We start from the raw sequence: 21,264 nt of genomic DNA, 5'->3' as shown, positions 1-21,264 counted from the left end.
TTGTAGAGTTCTAAATAGTTTGTACTCATAATATTCGGAGCCTAGAAATAAATCTTCATTAAAGAGCATTTAATTGCCTTGGGTATTCTAAATTAACTTCATAAATTAAATCCCACATAATCCTTATTAATTTCTTATTGGACATGTGTTAGTAATAATCTGAGGAAATATTTTCTCCTACAGAGTCGGATATGTTAACAAATGCTAAGTCTTTTTCAGGTAAACTTTGTGACATTGCCCAGCCATATAAATTATTGGCATCTAAATACATCAAATAATCTAAAGTTTTTTTTAAGTTTTTCATTTATTTACGATTTTCTTTTGCACATCTTTTCATACACTGAGATACACCGCATTTTATTCGTTTTTCAATCAAGAAATACATATCTCCGTCAAAGTATTTTATGTATTTAGATGCTAATAATTATATGGTTTGGCAAGGTCACAGAATTTACCTTTATTAATATATCCATTCATCTAAAAGAAAACAGCACCTCAGACTCTTACCAACAGTTAGAAGATTACGTTTATTCAGAAATGAATAAGGATAGTGTAGGAGCTATATACGAAGCTAATCTAGCATATCCAAGAAAGTTACACAATTTACATAGAACTTTACATCTAACTCCTGAACATATTCAATATAAACGAAGTGCAACTTTAAATAATAAAATAAATTATGCTGTGTATTATAAGCATTTACAATCTTACTGAAAACATGGCTTAGTGCTGGAAAAAAAACACATAGAATACTAGCATTTAATGAGTCACCCACTTTTAAAGAAAATATCAATCATAATACAAAAATACGACATAACGGAACAAATGATTTCGATAAAGATTTCTTTCAACCTATGAATAATAGTTGTTTTGGAAAGACCATGGAAAATAATTTCTTAAACCACATTGGCTTGCCATAACGTACAGAAAAAAAAAATGTTCAAAAATGGGATTTTTAACGGACAAATGAAAATACTGAAGAAAACACAGAAAGCGAATATTTTGAGAGACCAACAGCTTCTCTTCTTCAACGCAAAAAAAAAATAATATGTTCAAGGAAAAAAAAGATAAAAACCAAAAAACAAGCGTAGAAAGTACAAAAAAATCAAGGAAAGAAAACCGCCAAAAAATTAAATAAAAGAAAAAAGTTAAAAGAATCCAAATAAAATACCTAACAAACAATAATGTTAGTTTATCGCTAATATCCGTGATTTTCACAAAATCCGAACAAATTTGAACTGCCAACGAGGGGTACTAACCAACAACTGAGAAGTAAAAGAAAAATTTATTCACTCAAACAAACCAAGCAGCAATTGAATATAATTGCCTGACCAAACAACAAAAACACTATGGGTAAATAAATAAGGCTAGTTTCTTTTCACAGCTCAAACAAAGATGGCACATTTAGTATGCTTCTCTGCAAAAAAAAAACAGGCTGTTATACATTTTCATTTTTTATTTCAATAAATTCTTTACATTTTCAATAAAAATATTATAATTAAATTATAATTAAATAAAAATAAAATTTTAAGTTTTTGCAAAACCCCTTTCTCAGGCTGTTATAAATCTTTTTTGTGTTGGTGATCTCAGCCTGGGGTCTGAGGAAACCCCAAATGGCTGCTTCTTACTACTTGATCTGGGCCCCTCTGGTTCGATCGTTTTGACATCGTCAACTGCTACACAAAGCAAATGTGAGAGTCGAATTGTTGGATAGCAACCATTGATTATTCGACCACTTAGCCAGCTTGGCCATTCTCGGGCTGCAGAGAAACTTTATTTATTCTTTTAGTGTTACATTTGAAAGTCTGCTGGTGATGTTTCATGGTAATTCGTGTTTGGATTTGTTCCCAGAACTCTGAATAACAGAATCTCTTGGGAATGAAGCCAGAATTGATTAAAAGAAAGGAAATCAAATCATGGAAGTCATTGATAACAAATTATATGTTAATATATAAATTGTTTTCAATTTGAAATTTTGTTTAATAGAATTAGCTATTAGTAAATGAAGAAACTTTTAAGCGAAATGAAAATGGCAATTAAACATAATCAAACAATTAGGAAAGATGATTTAGACATTGGAATGGAATACACGTTTGCATAATTAAATATGTTACAACTAAATATGGAAATAAGCTCGTTATTACTATTGATTTTAAAGGTGAAATGGTTAATCCATTTGCCCCTAAGTGTTTTGATTCTGAAGCAGCTGATCTTGAATAGAAATTAAGAAATTAGATAAAGGTAGGATTTTAAAGGTTATTAAAAGAAAAAAAGTAAAATAGAATATTTAGACATTGATATCGAACTATCCACTAAATATTAAATTATTAGATTTTATCGGTAGTCTAGGGAAAATGGAATATAATTAAACGATTATTTCATAAGACGTGTTTTGATCTTATAGCTCAGGATGGGAAACAATAAAAAGGACGAAAATTTTAATTTAAAATTGTGTGAATTCAATTGAAAAGAGGGTAAATTGATAAGATGATCTAGAACCCGTATTCACATTGTGAAATGTTTGAAAATAAGACCAAATTTGATTTCCAAGGACCTGTTTTCTTGTTGAATGGAGGATGGAAAATTGTAAAAATGTGCAATAATTGATATTAAAATGATGGAAAAAAGACTGAAAATTATGTAAATTGAATGGATGAGTTAGAAGGTCCAAAACCTGTGTTTCCTATATTACTTTCTATATTATTTTATACTGTTTGTAAGAACAACTTAAAACAGATATTTGTCTAATATAAGGCGCTTACAACGATTTCTGGGACAAATGCAACACTCCAAGAGCTGAGAAAAGATAAAAAATAAAACTTCAGCAAAAAGATTAAGAACTCTCGACATTACACGATATCCAGGAATCAGAGTCTCCGAAAATCAAAACTAGTGCTCAGAACAAGATAAGTTAAGCCATTTTTACTCGTCTCAACGACTCTTTCAAATTCAACAAGGGTTGAACGCAAATTTAACGAGCCAGTTCAATCAGAATCCGGTAAATTTCTATACATTGAGGTGATTTTCCATTTCACAAGAACGCTTCATGCATTATAGGCTTTTGCTAAACGCTTTATCAGCCTTTTAATCTTCAAATCCTGATTTTCTCGAATTTTCAAGAGTTGAAAGGGTAGTATGTCAGTATCATATTTCATGTTGACCATCATGCCCTAGAATCCCAGATTTCTCTTGTAAAACTGCATCTTTTAAAATGGGACACTTTTAAAATGGATATACTTCAAGATATCGGAATTTTATCCGACCGCCCAATTGCCTATACCGCAGGGCCAAAACTAAAGAGGCTAGTAGTTATTTTACCAGTGAGACTGCCAGTAACGCACGATTTTTCTCGGCATTAAAGCGTCTGAAGGATTATCTGGGATCGACAATGGGAAATGACAGACTCAGTAATCGCATGATCATGGCCATTGAAAATGAGGAGACACTGGATTTGGATGATTTAGTCGACAGTTTATTGAAACAGGAAAATTGACGGTACCCACTACTTTTATTATGTTTGCTCAATCTTGTTCTGTTGTTTGTATCTTCATAAAAATTGGAAAATTAAAATTACTCCCCCCCCCCATCCATTTTTGTGAATTGGTGCTAGTAAAATACCACCAACTTGGTATTTTCTTTTTGATCTTCTTCTTTGCCTATTTATACTAATGAAATGACTGAATTTATACTAATGAAAGTGACTGAATACAACATATTTTATACAGTGTATAACGTCACTGCTATACTGTACTATATTTTTTTTTGCTCTATAGATGCATTTGAGTGTTATGTCATTCACATAGATTTTTTTAAAAATATTTATTTCAATTTTATTCAGGCTCTAAAGTGTAGTTAGCTGAAGGTTGCACGTCCTGCCCATGACCCACCAAAACAAAATTCTAAGAATCAATAGATTGATTTAAAAGGAAGATCAGAGGCTTAATGCCGGTCAGGATTTAGAATAAGAGCTATTAGTCACGATGTCCTTCTAAACATCAAAATTCATTAAGATCATGTCACTCAATCGTAAGTTATGAATACCTCATTTTTTCTAATTTTTCCTCTCCTTTTAGCCCCCCCCCCCTAGATGGTCGAATCTGGGAAAACGACTTTATCAAGTCAATTTGTGCAGCTCCCTGACCCGCCTACCGATTTTCATTGTCCTAGCAAGTCCAGAAGCACCAAACTCGCCAAATCACTGAACCCCTTCTCCCAACTCCCCCAAAGAGAGCAAATCCAGTACGGTTACGTCAATCACATATCAAGTACATTTGATTATTCTATTCACCAAGCTTCATCCCGATTCCTCCACTCCAAGCCTTTTCCAAGATTTCCGATTTCCCCCTCCAACTCCCCCAAATGTCAACAGATCTGGCCAGGATTTGAAATAATAGCTCTGAGAAATGAAATCCTTCTAAATATCGAATTTCATTAAAATCCGGTCACCCGTTCTTAAGTTCAAAATACCTCAAGTTTTCCAATTTTTCCAAATTAACACCCCCCAGCTCCTCCAAAGAGAACGGATCCGTTCCAATTATGTCAATCACGTATCTAGAACTTGTGCTTATTTTTCCCATCAAGTTTTATCCCGATCTCTCCACCCTAAATGTTTTCCAAGATTTCTGTTTCCCTCCTCCAACCCCCTATGTCCCCGGATCCAATTCGAGTCGAAAATGGAGTACCTGAGACATAAGATCCTTCTATCAGGTTTTTTGCAATGTGTTAATATTTGTGATTTGGTAAAATTTATAATATTTAGTTTACCTATTGTTGCTAAAAGGAGGGATATATTAACAGGATAAGCTTGTTTTTGGTTTTACTTGGTTGTTTTACATTTGCTGTTTTTTTCTTTTTTTCATAGGCATGTATTTTGGGGGTGATACCTGACACGGGGATGCCATCGATATTCTGTGGTAGCCACAACACTGTGCTGGGTAGAGAATTTAGAGTGGCGAAACCCTATATAGGCCAGTGTATTCTCCTGATGAGCCCTTATGTTGGGTGTTGCCTCTGAATTATTTGTCTATATTATTTTTTCTATTGTTTGGTAAATGACGACTTATACTTATTGACGACATGACTGCCTGTCCATGGATTATTCTTTATGGTTGATTGTGTGTGGCTATGCTGTTTGACCTATGTGATTGTATGGATGAGTAGGGTTAAGGCCTCATTCAAGTGCTGGTCTATATTAATCACTAATTTAGGAAAACAGTCTTCCTTTTCTCCTTCTGTCTCCTTTTTTTTTTTTTTTTTTTTTTTTTTTTTTTTTTTTCTGTGTGTGTTTGTGCTGTAGCATTGGTGATTTCTCTTTTCATTATATCAAGTTTCATTAAGATCCGATCACCTATTCGTAAGATAAAAATACCCCAATTTTCACGTTTTTCAAGAATTCAGGTTTCCCCCTCCAACTCCCCCCAACGTCACAGGATCTGGTCAGAATTTTAATTACGGCTTTAAAGTACAAGATCCTTCTAAATATCAAATTTCATTAAGATCTGGTCACCCGTTCGTAAGTTACAAATACCTCAATATTCAAAATTACAAACTCCACCAAAGAGAGCAGATCCGGTCCGGTTATGTCAGTCACGGATCTTAGACAGGTTTTTATTCTTCCCATCCAGTTTCATCCTGATCTCTCCGCTTTAAGTACTTTCTAAGATTTCCGACCCCTCCCCAACTGCCCTCCACCGATGACGCTGGATCCGGTTGAGATTTAAAATAAGAGATCTGAGTTACGAGGTCCTTCTAAATGTGGAGTTTCGTGAAGATCCGATCACTCCTTCGTAAGTTAAAAATACGGCATTTTTTCTATTTTTTTCATAATTAACCCCCCCCCCCCATTGAGCGGATTCGTTCCAATTATGTAAGTCACGTATCTAACACTTCTGCTTAATTTTCCCGCCACGTTTCATCCCGATCCCTCCAATCTAAGCGTTTTCCACGATTTTTGGTTCCCCTACCCCAAACTCCCCCCCAATGTCACTAGATCCGGTCGGGATTTAAAAAAGAGCTTTGAGACACGATATCCTACTAAATATCAAATTTTATTGAGATCCGATCACCCGTTCGTAAGTTAAAAATACCTCATTTTTTCTAATTTTTCAGAATTAACCCCCCCCCAACTACCCCAAAGAGAGCGGATCCGTTCCGGTTATGTCAATCATGTATCTAGGACTTGTGCTTTTAGCACAAGTTAAGATTTTAGGTTTCCCCATCCCCACCCCACCCCCAATATCACCAGATCCGGTCGGGATTTAAAATAACAGCTTTGAGACGCGATATTCTTCCAAATATCGAATTTCATTAAGATCTGATCAACCGTTCGTAAGTTAAAAATACTTCAATTTTTCTATTTTTTCCGAATCAACAGGACCCCCACTCCCCCCCCAGGTAGTCAAATCGGGAAAACGACTATTTCTAATTGAATCTGGTTCGGTCCCTGATACGCCTGCCAAATTTCATCGTCCTAGCTTACCTGGAAGTGCCTAAAGTAGCAAAACCGGGACCGACAGACAGACCGACAAACCGACAGAATTTGGGATTGCTATATGTCACTTGGTTGATACCTAGTGCCATAAGAATAGATATATCTTTTGAATCAGAATTTCATCCTGAATCCAAATATAGCATTCACTTGCTTTGGGAAATTGCTGTATCTCCCCCACCCTAATTTGCAAAATATATTCCCTGAATTATTCATATATAATGAATTTTCTACTATTTTGACAAACTGTTAAATCAATTTGAAGAAAAGAGTGTCTTACGGAGATTCAGTACGTATATACATCTCAGTTTATATATATATATATATATATATATATATATATATATATATATATATATATATATATATGCATATTTGGATGGTTGGAGTAAAGTTCTTCTCCAACTCAAGTGAATGTTACATTTGGAATCAGGATAAAATTCTTATTCTAAGGGTATGCCTAATTCTTAGCTTTCTCACTAGTGAGTTAATCAGAAAATTTACAGATAATTTCCATTCTACCCGTTCATTTTGTATGGGCTCTGCATATTCTTAAGATCGAATGTGCCACCGTGCGGCATCACTACCTCTAAGGCTGGGAAGGTCAATAGACTTAATTCCAATAATTTTAAACAGACTGGCTATCTCAAAATTTAAATCAATTGCTTTATCTCCCCTTTTGGGGAGACATTTTGGCATAACCCTAGATTAGGTACCGCTGAGAAGGAAACATATTAAGAAAGCAATCCTTGATTCATACTTTGCAGAATAATTGTAGTTTATACATTTTGAATGCAGCTCCACTTTGTTTACCTCCCCCCCCCCAATTATGCAAGATAATTATTGAGACCAATTATTAAAAGTGGCTGATACGTATAAATTGATTACGACAACGGAAGTATGGTCAATTAAAAAAAAACACCTTTTTACATTTCTTCGTTAAGGTTTTTGTTTATTTTTATTAATGAGAGTAAGAAAGGTGAAAACATTCCATACGTATTTTATTTTCAGTAAAGCGCAAATTGTGTTCTGGTCTTGAGAAGGCATAGGGGTTACCAGCCCTACTCATGTTAATTTTTGCTCGTTTTGAGTTTTACTCGGCTATTTATTGTAGTTTCTGTTCGTTTTGAGTTTCATTTATTTATTGATAGTGATTTGTGGTAATTTTACGCTTGGAAGATTATTTGATTTAATTTTAACTCATTCTTGGCTTAAAGGAGCTCTTTACTTTTCTTTGAAAAACTTGTCTCGCGGAAGAAGTTTTTAAATTAATTTCTGTTCGTCTTTTATTCACATGGTCTTCTTCATGGAATAAAAAATATTGTATATCTTTTCAGCTTTCTTCTATAAGAATCCATAGAATGGGTGGCTATTTGCATGTTGGAGAGACTTTTTCAACAATTTATAATCCTGACACAAACAGTATTTTTTAATTTAATTTTATAGCTTCTGAAATTGACCTGAAAAATAAAACTTAGAATCATTCCCAAAATATTCTATGCTGTTAAAACCTGGACACACTTACACTTTTTATATTTATTTAAACTGTAAGAGCAGAAGTACTAATAGTAGTATCCCCAAAATTTTTAAGTTAACCTCCCCCCCCCCTAGTTCTCGATATATTGCTAAAGTATCTTATTAGCAAACATTATAAAACAATGAATTTCGATTTATTTTTAAATAAACATTTATTTTTAAAGTATAATGGGCCAATTGCATAATTGGGGGGGGGGCTGACATGCCTAATATCCCTAAAAACGCAGTTGCTGGACTTTTTTATTATGCTGAACAAAACGGATGCCTCAAAATTTTGACTGGACGCGTTTGGAATAGGAATGGGCTTGGGAGAAGGGCTACTTGCCCTCCATCTCTTGTTACTTTTAAAAAAGGCATCATAAACTTTCGCTGGAATTGTAGCGCAAGAGGGAGAACTTATCCCTTCATATATATAATAAACACATTTTAAACAAGTACAAACAAAGCGAAAGCATTTTAAATTTATTTTGCTTTCAGTAAAGTGCAAATTATGTTCTGGTCTTGAGAAGTCAGGCCTACTCATGCTAATTTTTGCTCGTTTTGTGTTTAAATCGGTTATTTATTTTATGATTTAAATAAACAAAATATATTTAAAATGTTTTAATTTTTTAACTTTAATAAATTAAAAATTATTAAAACTTTAAGGAATATATATCAGTATATGTATACTTAACTGACAATCCACGGCCATTTTTTTTCAGAAAAGTGCAAAATGTGTTCTAGTTTTGAGAAGGTATGGGGGTTGTCAGCCCTACTCATGTTAATTTTTGCTCGTTTTGTGTTTAATCAATTATTTATTTTATGATTTAAATAAACAAAATACATTTAAAATATTTAGTTATTTTAACTTTAGTAAATTACAAATTATTAAAACTTTAACGAATATATATTAGTATATGAATACTAACTCAATATCCACGGCCATTTTTTTTTTTCAGTTAAGTGCAAATTGTGTTCTAGTTTTGAGAAGGTATGGGGGTTGTCAAAGACATAATTTCCATACCTTTCAACTGCAATGAACAAAATGGCTATCTCGATGTTTTGATTAGATATGTTTTGGGAATTGGTGGGCGTGGAGGGGGGGCTTGTTGCCCTGTCAATCAAATTGACCAATAAAGAGGGCACTAGCCTTTTCAATTTCCAATCGGATGAGCTTTTTTCGAAGTTTCATTGACAGCATATGGCTATCTCAAAAATTCTATCAGATGCATTACGGGAAAACATAAGGTTGGGATGGGTGGGGTTATCCACCCTCCGATCACTCTGAATCGTAAAAAGGGCACTAGAACTTCTGATTATCAGTTCAACGAGCCCCCTCCGAAGTTTTTATAAAATCCTCATTTCTAAACATACCTTATATGGCCCCAGGTTATAGCTTATCTTTCCCGGAGGGCTGTTGGGGGGTAGGGGTTGTAATCCTTAAAAACATAATTTCCGGTCCCTTCAATTATGTTGAACAAATGCCTATCTCACAATTCAATATCCAATCGAATGAGCTGTTTTTGAAGTTTCTAAGACAACAAATTTCCAACTCAAAATTTATATCTGATGCATTTCGGGAAGCTACGAGATGTGATGGGGGATATCCACCTTCCGATCGCTTCGAGTCTTAAAAAGGACACTAGAACTTAGGATTACGAATCCAATGAGTCCCATCCGAAGTTCATACGATAACCCTTCTACATATACTTTATTTGCCCCAAGGGCATAACTTACAACTCTTGCCCTGAGGGCTGCGGGGGGGGGGGGGGATTGCCATCTTCAAAGAATTAATTTCCGGGTCTTTCAATTACGTCGAAAAAAATGGCTACCTCAAAATTTTTATTGGATGTGTTTGCGAAAATGGTGGGCGTGGGAAGGGGATTAGTTGCCCTCCAGTCAGTTTAGACTATTCGAACGGGAACTGGCCCTTTCAATTTTCAATTGAGTGAGCCCTTTTCGAAGTTTCTACGACAAAAAATGGCTATCTCAACTTTATAATCAGATTATTTCGAGAAAATACGAGGTGTGGGGAGGGGATATCTACCCTCTGATCACTATGAATCTTAAACAAAAGACTAGAACTTCTGATCACCAATCCAATGTGCTCCCTCCAAGGGTTATACGACCACCCCTTCTATATATACCTTATGTGCCCCCAGGGTATAACTTACAGCCCTTGCCCTGAGAGCAAAGGCGGGGGGGGGTGTCATTCTCAAATGTATAATTTCCAGATCTTTCAGTTTCGTTGAATTTCGTTCAGTTTCGTTCGCAATCTCAAATTTTTCACTGGATGTGTTCAGGAAATGGTTGACGTGGGAGGGGTTTAGTCACCCTCCAATCACTTTCAACTATTAAAAAGGGCACTGGCCCTTTCAATGTCTAGTCGAATAAGCCCTTTTCGAAGTTTGTGCGATAGCTCTTTCGATACGAAGTTTCCTGGTGTAAAAAAAAATAATAATAATAACACATTGTGCCACCATCGCTCTTTACTTAGGCAAAGCTATTACGCTGCCTATGAAAATTTATATGTAGCCTATTCCAAGGGACATAAGCCTACTTCTTTGTACAATTTGTTTCAATTTCGAACATCCTACCTTTTTCAGACAAATAAATACCTCGGAGTCTCGTTATCAACTAAAGTTACTAAATTTAAAATTCTATACTCCAACTACAACAAACAAATAGATTGCTACGCTTATTTCGATGACGACTTATTTTAAGTCGTAACATTTATCAAACCTTGCATTTCCTGTATCACCATTTTGTGAACGTGAAATCTGAAACTAAAACAGAAAATTATCTACGAGGGGATGACAACTTTTATCAGGTGCTGCTTTTACCTTTAGTTGAAGTAATTTAATAACTTTTTTGTTTTTGAAGCATGAGAGAAGGGGGAAATGGAGTTTTATATGAAATTTCGTTATCCTAGAAAAAATTTGAAATTATGTGTGTTGCAATATTTACGTCAATATTTATACGTCATGCATAGCCAGTATGGTCTCAGAACGTATTTACGTCAAGCTCGAGTAAGATAACTACTATGCAGGTCTATTTAATTAAATACTTAATATATAGAGTTGGTTAGGTTTGATTTTTAATATAATGCGTTCTGGGCAGCCTGATTTCCATAATTCTCTATTCTAGTTCCCATACCTTTGTTACTTAAGTATTATGCTTTCATCATATTTTTTGTATAATTCTAACTTCACATCTTGAGTGTGGTCGATGCAATACGCACGTACCCTAATAATTTCTATGTTTTTTTTCAGAGTTCTAAATTTCTTCACAATTACATTAAAAAAAAAAAAAAATCGTGACCCTCTGTCAATGGCTTGGAACTAATGACAGAGTTAGCGCCCGACTCGGTCCTGAAGACAAGCACCTAAAACTTGCTATAAAAAACAAAAAAAATATGGGTTTTTTTGAATGAGTTTCAAAACTCTAACACATATTTTAAAAGACTATAGACTCAAAAGATATGTCCTTAGTAATAAAATATCTAATTTCAAATCTTTATTACATCAGACTTTATCCGTTCCGGATTTTCTCCAAATTTTAGATGTCTCACAAAGGTCTTTCCGACACGTTTTTAATTTAGCGAAAACCCACTTATAAGAAAAATTTTCGAAACTCGAATTTCAACATTTTCAACAAACACGGATTTTCCTTACTAGATTTTGTCCTAGCTCTCCTTTGGAAAATCTATCCTCCAAGATTTTCACACCCAAGGAGCTAAGTATTCTATCAAAAGGACCTAAATTTGCAATGGCTCAGACACACGTAAATATATCAGAAATTATTACGAGTGTGGAGTCCGGTATTTTTAGTTCTCATGGTGAAGTTGAAAATCCAGACCTACTAAGAGGAGAAATAGTAAAGAGTATTCTTGATTATAAGCCGTCATTGTCGCTTACAACTCAATCAAAGGATGAAATTAAAATCCTCCAAAAATTGAAAAAAGATAAAAATACAGTAATTACAAGAGTGGACAAAGGAAACACAGTTGTGATTATGGATTCAGCAGATTATCAAAATAAAATAAATAGCCTTTTATTGGATAAAAATACTTATAAAGAAATAAAAACTGATCCCACAGATAAATACACCAAGCAGTTGAGAAAAGAATTAGAAATTTTAAAAGACAATAGACTAATTACCCCTGAAATGTACAGAAAATTTTACCCAAAAGGTTGTTCAGCCCCAAAATTTTATGGTCTACCCAAAATTCATAAGAAGGATACTCCGTTGCGTCCTATTGTAGCATGTTATAGCTCTCCAGCTACAGGCGTAGGAAAATTCTTAGCTACAATTTTCAAGTACCTTCTAACAACACAGAAATCTTATATAAAAAATTCCATAGATCTTGTTGAGAAGCTGAAAAATCATAGTATAACAGAAAAAACTGTCTTATCTAGTTTTGATGCAATTTCCATGTACACTTCATGCGATGTCCATAAATATGAACAGGCCTTACAAAGAAAATTAGAGGAACATTCTACTTGGGCAGAAACCTTGGAAATTGACACAATAATGACGCTTGTATGTCTTTGCAACAAGTTCTCTTTATATTTTAGGTTTCGAGAAAAAATTTCCCTTCAGGTCAAGGGCCTGCCCATGGGCACTTTTTTGTCTCTTTTTTTGGCAAATTTTTACATGAAATTTCATAGAACAGTCTGCTTTGAATAGTTTCCCCTTAAAACACTCTCTCTGGTTTCGTTTCGTTGATGATAGTCTTGCTGTTTGGGAACATGGTCAGGACTCTCTAAAAGATTTTTTGGCACATTTGAATTCTTTTGATTCAAATCTTCAATTTACAATAGAACTGGAAGATTCAGGAAAGCTCCCTTTCTTGGATGTTTTAATTATAAAAAATATTCCTTGTCTGGATTTTTCTATATATAGAAAGCCAACCCATAATGATCGGTATCTACATTTCTCGTCAAATCACCCTCCTTGTGTAAAAAGAGGGGTAGTAATTTCTTTAGTCGACAGGGTTCTAAAAATATGTTCACGTAATCATGTAAAATCCGAGTTAGATTATGTTAAAGATATTCTATTCTGCAATGGCTACCCAATCAACCTCATTGAAAATATAATAGATAGACGATTAAAAAAGATAAAACAGGAAAACAGGAAGCCCGTCCCCCTTGATTCAGGTACACTGGCAATTGAGAAAAAAACTTTCACTACATTACCGTACGTCTGGAAACTCAGCGACAAACTTGGAAAAATTAAAAAAAAACATAATCTCTCTGTTTCTTTCAAAACTGAACAAAAAGTTGAACATTTTTTCAACTCGGGAAAGGATAAACGGACCCTATACTAGGTAGTGGTGTCTACAGAGTCCCCTGTTCATGTGGAAAATTTTACATTGGAAGGACCAATCAACAACTAGGGGAACGGTTGCAAGAACACAAAATTTCAATAGATAAGTCCCTGAGATTGGAAAATAAAAATGACAACTTTGATTAAGCTCTGGCCCAGCATATATACGAAAATCCTGCCCATTTAGTTCTTTTTGAAGAGGCAAATTTAATATCTACCGTAAATGGTCTACCGCAATCTTTTAAAGAGGCAATTGAGATAAAAAAAAACATATAAACAGAAATTTGGCTATAAATAGAGACACGGGAGATATTTCCTTAAGCCCAATTTATAATAATTTTATATTAAAAGACTCTATGAATACTTTCGCCCAGTCTAATTTAAGGCAACCTGTCCGCATATCTAATGAAAACCGAAATTGTAGACAAGCGAAATCTGTTGCAAGGCAAAGGATACTTATTCAATCTAATTGGTAACTTCTCTTTCATTGATTTAAACTTGGTTTTTGTTGGTTGAGTCAGTGTCTTTCTTCCTCTCGTGTAGTTCACTTAAAAAGGTTAGATTTTGCTGTTGTTTTTTTCTTTGTTCTTTTTTTTGAGCACTGAGGACGACTTGGCGGAGTTCCTTGTTGAAATATTTGCTTGTTTTTCATATTTAGCTACTGGCTGATAAGATCCTCGTTTTTTCACCTATTTGTTTTTCTCTTTTCATTTTTTATTCCCTTTCTTTGTTTTCATACGTCTTACTGGAGCTAAGCTAATTATCTCCGAATGCACACAGAGAAACCGGTTTTACAACGGATCAGAACAACATTGTGGTGGATAATATACATAAGTATCATCATTAGTATTCAGGCTTCCTTTTAAACTATTCTGCAAGAAAATTGTCCTTTATAATATCCTAAGCTTTGGGGTCTTTGACTATTTATTTTGGGAATGAGTTATGAATTTTATTACTGCATAGTCTTTTTTACAACTGCAGGCAACTTTGTACATCCATATTTATATTTTGTACATCAATTATTGGATTTGAAAACGAAGTTGGCAAAATTCCAATTCTCAGGGCTGCTCTACTACAGTTTACAATATTAATGTTTTTTCGACCGGCAGAGTACCGTAGGATATTTCCCTTTCATTTTATAACTATCATGTTTGCCTATGTTGAGTGACCCTTATTTATCTTACTAGTCTTTGCTTTTAGACAAAGAACAGATTCAAGATTTCGTTCGCCACTTGTAACGTCATTCAATAGTTAAATATAAATATTCATTGATCCCCCAGCAAACTTTTTCATAAAAAAACATAGGCATGGTTACTTTCTTCCAGCTGGAATCAAAGGAGGATTCACAATTGGCATGAATAGAGAACCAAAAGGACCCAGAAGCCCTTTAAAACCCCCGTCAGCTTTTTATTACTGTCAGGTATGTTGCATCCTGTTTCAACCAAAATCATGCAAGGACTTGTAACCTCTATGACTCAAAGACAAAAGTGGACAATAGACTCTCTGTTTCCCTCGCATTTCTTACTTTTAAGGGGAAATATAGAAATATTTCACTTTGTCTAAACCAAAATTGTTGACTTTCAATCTACAAGCTTTAAGGTAAATAACAATATGTTCCCCTTATACTCTCACCGCCATTGATACACAAAAGGGGGTTCTGCCCCCCTAAGTCTAAATTTTCATCAATATATATATATATATTTCTTATTCAAATAATCAAGAAAAAACTGTTAGTGGATCTCACCAAAAAAAAATCCTCCGTATGTACTTGCCAGCCACACATTTTCTTCTTTTTTTAGCAGAAACGTTGGCAAGTTGCACCTTGCTTGAAGCGGGACCATGTGAAATTTGTATGAGTTTTTAAGGCACAAAGAGAACCTATGGTCCCTCCAGACAATATGCTACACTACGAATATTTCCGTAGAAAGGACGACAGTATCTCTTTTTCCATGCTCTGTTTGAAAGGATGAAAAGAACAACGACAATGACGGTTTTCAGAGGCATACTCACCTTCTCAGAGGTCAATTTGTCTAAGTCCATAAAAGAGACAGATGAGAAAACTGAAAAGGAAATGTCCTTTGCTTGTTTGAATTTAACCAACAATATCAACAAAGGATATTGTGTCTCAAAGCTCTTACTTTAAATCCCGACCGGATCTGGTGACATTGGGGGGAGTTTGGGGTCGGGGAACCTAAAATCATGGAAAGCTAGATTGGAGGGGTCGGGATTAAACTTAGTGGGAAAAACAAGCAGAAGTCTTAGATACGTGATTTACATAATTGGAACGGATGCGCTCTATTGGGGGGGGGGGTTAATTCTGAAAAATTAGAAAAAATGACGTATTTTAACTTACGAAGGAGTGATCAGATCTTCATGAAATTCCATATTTGGAAGGACAACGTACCTCAGATCTCTTATTTTAAAGCTCAACCGGATCAAGCGTAATTGGGGGGGGGGCAGTTGGGGAGGGGGACCTGAAATATTAGAAAATACTTAAAGCGGTGAGATCAGGATGAAACTGGATGGGAAGAATAGAAACCTGTCTAAGATACGTGACTGACATAACCGGACTTGATTTGCTCTCTTTGGTGGAGTTGGGGGGGGGGTAATTTTGAAAAATGAGGTATTTGTAACTTACGAAAGGGTGACCGGATCTTAATGAAATTTGATATTTAGAAGGATCTTGTGCTTTAAAGCTCTAATTTTAAACTCCAACCAGATCCTGTAACATTGGGGGGAGTTGGAGGGGGAAACCGGAATTCTTGGAAAACGTGAAAATTGGGGTATTTTTATCTTACGAATAGGTGATCGGATCTTAATGAAATTTGATATTTAGAAGGAATTCATGTCTCAGAGCTCTTATTTCAAATCCCGACCAGATCTTTTGACATTGGAGGGAATTAGAGGGGGAAATCTTGGAAAACACTCGGAGTGGAGAAATCGCGATGAAGCTTGGTATAAGCAAATGTCCTTGATATGTGATTGACAGACCCGTACTGGATTTGCTCTCTTTAGGGGAATTGGGGGGAGGGGTTCAGTGATTTGGCGAGTTTGGTGCTTCTGGACGTGCTAGGACGATGAAAATTGGTAGGCGTGTAAGAGAGCTGCACAATTTGACTCGATATAGTCGTTTTCCCAGATTCAACCATCTGGGGGGCTAAAGGGAGAGGAAAAATTATAAAAAATTAGGTAAAAAATTTTGATATTTAGAAGGACATCGTGACTCTTAAAAAATATTTCGTCTGCTGATAAGGCAAGTAGGATAAATACTGCACAACTTGTGGGGTATTAGTCATGTCCCTGATTAGATTTTTTTTTATTCATCATTAAAATTCCAACCGCCGCTGTTATCAAATTGCCTTGTTTGGTATAATTATTATACTGCTGTATAAACAAACTTTAGTTACTTTATTTAGAAGAAGCTAGTCAAGAATAAACAGCGTGGGTGCACAGAATTCTACAGAATTTCTTAGTTTTGCCCTTTTTCTTAAAAAAATCTGTGGTGTCCTTCAGTAAAATGAAATATGTATGGTAGAGATTATTCAAGTCTAAGTAAAATAGACAAAGACTTGGAACATAAGCTTCAAGTGTTCTAAAAATACTTAAAAATTAGGAAATTTTTTCAATTATTTTCGACTTATTCTCGAAATATTGTTTAATCTAAAAAAAGAATTTCAAAAATGAAATTCGATGGATGAATAAAGCAAAATCTTCTTGAAGAGTAAAGCTAAAGCTTGATGATGAATAAATGGGATGGATGAATAAAGCTAAAGCTTTCGAACGATAGTTGAATTGTCGTTTTAGGGTTAAACATTAAAAATGAAAGACTGCTGAATAATAAACATCCTAAAAAGTTCCACGTAACAAAATAAACTACTAATAATAACGACGGGGAATGCGAAATCTTATGGACAAATTTAGTTCAGTCTTCTTTTGAAAAGTTAAAATGAATTTTTTTTATTATTATTATGATTATGAATTATAAAATTCTAGAATTCGACATGACAACATCGGTTTTTGAAAGCCTCGAAAATACCAATGGTCAAATCTTATAGCTTTAAGTGAGCCAGTGAACCGTAGATTTCAGGGGCCACCCCCAAGCTACTCAGTATATCCCCAAGTGGCGATAGTGGACCATCCGACAGATATGTAGGGTACCTCAATAGGAGGCAGTGACCAAGGGGGGCCTTGTCCCTGCGGGTCCATAATAGAAACTGAGACACCTTCGCCCGGGGCTATAAATACAGGCGGAGGAGGAAGAATACCCCTCAAATATACACTCAACAGGGCCCACCAGCGTGTCCACGCGTCCCATGAGTTACAAACCTTCTCCCAGTAATGGGTTAAATTGCATGGTGATGCAGAACACCATCGTTGGAGGATTCTCTACAGGAGAACAACTGCGGAAGGGCATAAGAACCAGATCTATGGACAACGCCCTCTGCAAAGGGCTGCTTCGACCCTTGCAGGGTACCTGCAAGACTGGGGACCTTGTGGTTAACTCTATTCCCTTTTGAGGAATGGTGTCTCTCGAGGAAATTATAGCCTAGAAATGACACATCATTCGCACAGGGATCTTGATTAATGGATAATTCCTCTGGGCTTGGGTGTATATAATGAGTCGGAGGTAATAGGTTTGGGTCTGTCTGTGCAGTATTTCAACTCTTATTGATAGAAGAGCAACGCTTACTGCTGGAAACCATGTTGTGACAAAGATTGGCCCAGGATTGCACAAAACCTCCATTCATACTGGAGGTCCCAAGGACTTCTTGCTGTCTGGTTCTAAGCCGGCTTAAACACTTCGGTGTAGACTTGAGAAGAGTATCCGGGATCATTGCTTTTCCTTAGGCAAGAATAATTTCTTGAATTGGGAACTTCTTGGGAGGGTGTAAAGAGGGAGGCTTTCAATAGGTTGGGATGGAGGAAGAGCGTACGTAGCTGTGTTGGCCTTTTGCAACTTGGTGCTATGGTGAGTTGTTAGTAGTAGTAGTAGGATACTCACCTTCTCGGAATTTTACACAAAGTGCTAAGATCTGCTTGATATTTAACGTGTTAAGTAAATTGGCCTAAGGGAACATAGGGAATGGATTTTCAACTACCTACCGTAGTGTCCGGATTCACTTGAATTCTGATAAACCAGTGCAAACAAATAAGGAGATTGAAAACATGAAATTTTAGGACGTTGATCTTTATAGTGCATGCCACAAGTTTCATTGAATGGAAATTTATTTTCTGTCCTGGAAAGTGATTTGTAAGCAACAACACCGTAAGGCATGCTCATTTCATCGATAATGATAAGTAATAATTCAATGTCGTGACAAAATTTCGCCATCATTAGCAATGTATTTTTGCCAATCCCTTGATGATTGACAGAGTCAAATTCTTATAGCAAATAATAATAATAGGCATTATATACATATATTCATTTATAGCCCAGTTACAAAAAATAAGAGAAGAGACCAGGATAAAGGGGGCATAAGAAAATGCACCGCAAAAATAAAAACTAATGACCTGACGATGACTCAACAGCTAATGTAACAAAATTAAAATTAAACAACTTTAAACAGCTGGATCAGTCAATGATACAGACCTAATCGTAGGCAGGTAAGCCGAAGGTAACTAGCGTTTTGACCCAAAGCGTATACATGGCGAACTTAAAGTAAAACATTGATTTGTCGAGGGGAAATTGCAGTTTTAAGCAGAAACAGCGTCTCAATACTGTCTTTAAGGAGCAAGTTTTTTTTCTTTAATTCTTCTTTTAACAAACCATTTTGAAAGTGTTCCCAAATCAACAAACATGAAGTTTAATTGATGGCGAAGAAATGAAACCAGAGCTTCCACCCATGCAACACCCATATTGGAGCATAAATATAGGAGGATTAGGAGATGTGCCCCCCCCCCCCTTCTATTTTGATCTGAAATACTTCTCACTTAATCTATTAGTCAAGGATTCACAGTAGTGTGACCTAGCAATAGGCTGCCAGTTCTGATAATTCATCTGGACACATATAGTAGTGTTTAACTTATCCTCAAAAAAATTATCTATACTCTTTGACCCAGACGCGCCATTTGGGCCAAATTTTGGGGTGGGCATGAACTCCATCTTGCCCCCCCCCCCCGAATCACTTCGTGTTGCATAAGAAAAAATGTGGGTTTTGGCAGCACAGCGGTCGAATATTCTTAGTAAAACGCAGTTTCAGCGCCCGTGTGCTGCTTGGAAATGTACTGTAACCAAATGTGGAATTCAGCCACACAGACCTCTAAAATTAATTATAACGACGAATATACCTGAGCAATTGCCCTAAGTTTTTAAACCTTGCAAAACATTCACCAGCCACCTATTAAGACCTACACTCTTGTCTTTACATCATCAATTCATTGAAAAGGAAGGACCACCTTACTGGCATTTCTCCCTTTGTACTTATATTTAATGGGTTTAAAAGAAAGCTTCTATGGCTAAGTCAGAAGCCCAGTAAAGGACCAGGTGATCCTTTAGCCAGGAAGTGCAATAGGAAGCTAGGGGCCAGTCATCCTATGCTTTTGCATACCCTTCCTGCTTACTGACCCCAGATTTCTCTAGGTAACCAGTTAAGTTTGGGCCAATTCTGGCTGAACTTACAGAGTCACATCAATGACCTTTGTCCCAAACCAAAAAACTGTTAATGCCAGGAATTAAACCTATGCATTTTGGATAAAGGATTCTCAAACTAGAGTGTCAGCCACTTAGGAAGGAACACAAATGTCATCAGAAAACTAAAATTATTTGGAAAAAGAAAATATTAAAAAAAAAACAACTCAAGTCATAGTTGCTCTCATTTTTCACTGCTGTCCCACAAACAATATGTATTTTACTTAGACAAATAAATTTTAAGACCGGTATCAACAAAACTCCATCAGGGATTATATTTACTTAATATACAATCAGCAATATGAATGCTTAGTTATGTGATATTCTAGTCTTGAAATAATAAAAAAAAAGAGAAATTATATGTTCTATTTGTTTTTCACCAGCCCTTTTGAGAAAAATCATATGTGACAACAATATACCCATGGTTGGCTCAGAATATCTCTAAAATGCTTTATACAGAAGGAATTTTAAAACAATTATACTGATCAGCAAGAAGAATATTAACATATTTCTCTAAACTTGGCACTTTTTAGGACAATTTTTAGTAAAGCAAATGCAAAACTTTAATGGTGTCCTATGTCATCTAAAAAAAAAAAACAATTAAAATGTGTCAGATGTATTTTGATATAAGATGCCTCAAAGACTTTTAGTTGAATCTATGAAATGAAGGGCCAGGTATTCCTTTACATTTATACAACATGTAAGAAGAAAAAAAAGTTCAAATTTTTTCACAAAAGAAGAAGCTTGATGTAAAAAAATAAATGTATTTTTAACAGAAAGCAACTGACATCAATGAAATCAAATACAACAAAAATTCATGGAGAATAAATAATATAAGCCATATATTTAACCTATAATGAGGTGGCATAAAAGATTATTTCTAAAATTAGAAAAAAATAGTGTTATGGCTTAAAGTTCTGCTCAATCAACAGGAATTGTCTTTTCAGAACTAAGGCCAGAGAAAAAGAAACTGATAACCAAAAAATAAGGCACCCAAAAATTTCAGCACCCTCTAGAGAGAAAAGAAGTAGAAGTAGGTACTTCAAAATGCCTTCCCGTGACATACTTTAGCCTGTAGACACATCCCTGAAAGTTTCATTTTCCTAGCCTAACCTCTTTCCAAGATAGCCAAAAGTAGCCAAAGTAAAATTTTACCCCTACTTTACCTAAAAAGTCCAGTTTAAATGGCAATCTCAACAAATATAGATTATACAAAAGGCTATAGGTATTGGCCTAATCATTCTAAATTTTTTTCAACTAAAAATTATAGGATGGTTTAGAAACTAGGCCTGTTAGATATAGTAAT

The 21,264-nt window shown here is 35.2% G+C and overlaps 1 protein-coding gene across 3 annotated transcripts in view; it reads right to left on the bottom strand.

Moving 5' to 3' along the window:
• LOC136031924 (zinc finger CCHC domain-containing protein 24-like) overlaps positions 1-21,264 on the bottom strand; it is a 49,166-nt gene that overhangs the window by 27,613 nt on the left and 289 nt on the right. The window contains exon 1 of one of the 3 annotated variants that reach the window (XM_065711915.1): positions 10,600-10,727. The exons of the other annotated variants lie outside the window; for them this stretch is intronic. The gene's annotated coding sequence lies outside the window, so the exon portion shown is untranslated. Of the gene's footprint in view, positions 1-10,599; positions 10,728-21,264 lie in introns of those variants that run through there. 3 annotated transcript variants of the gene reach the window in all.

Source organism: Artemia franciscana, chromosome 10, assembly GCF_032884065.1.
Source record: "Artemia franciscana chromosome 10, ASM3288406v1, whole genome shotgun sequence".
Lineage (NCBI taxonomy): Eukaryota > Metazoa > Arthropoda > Branchiopoda > Anostraca > Artemiidae > Artemia > Artemia franciscana.
Note: the sequence above shows the minus strand (reverse complement) of the source record. Positions and strands in the feature narration are given on the sequence as shown.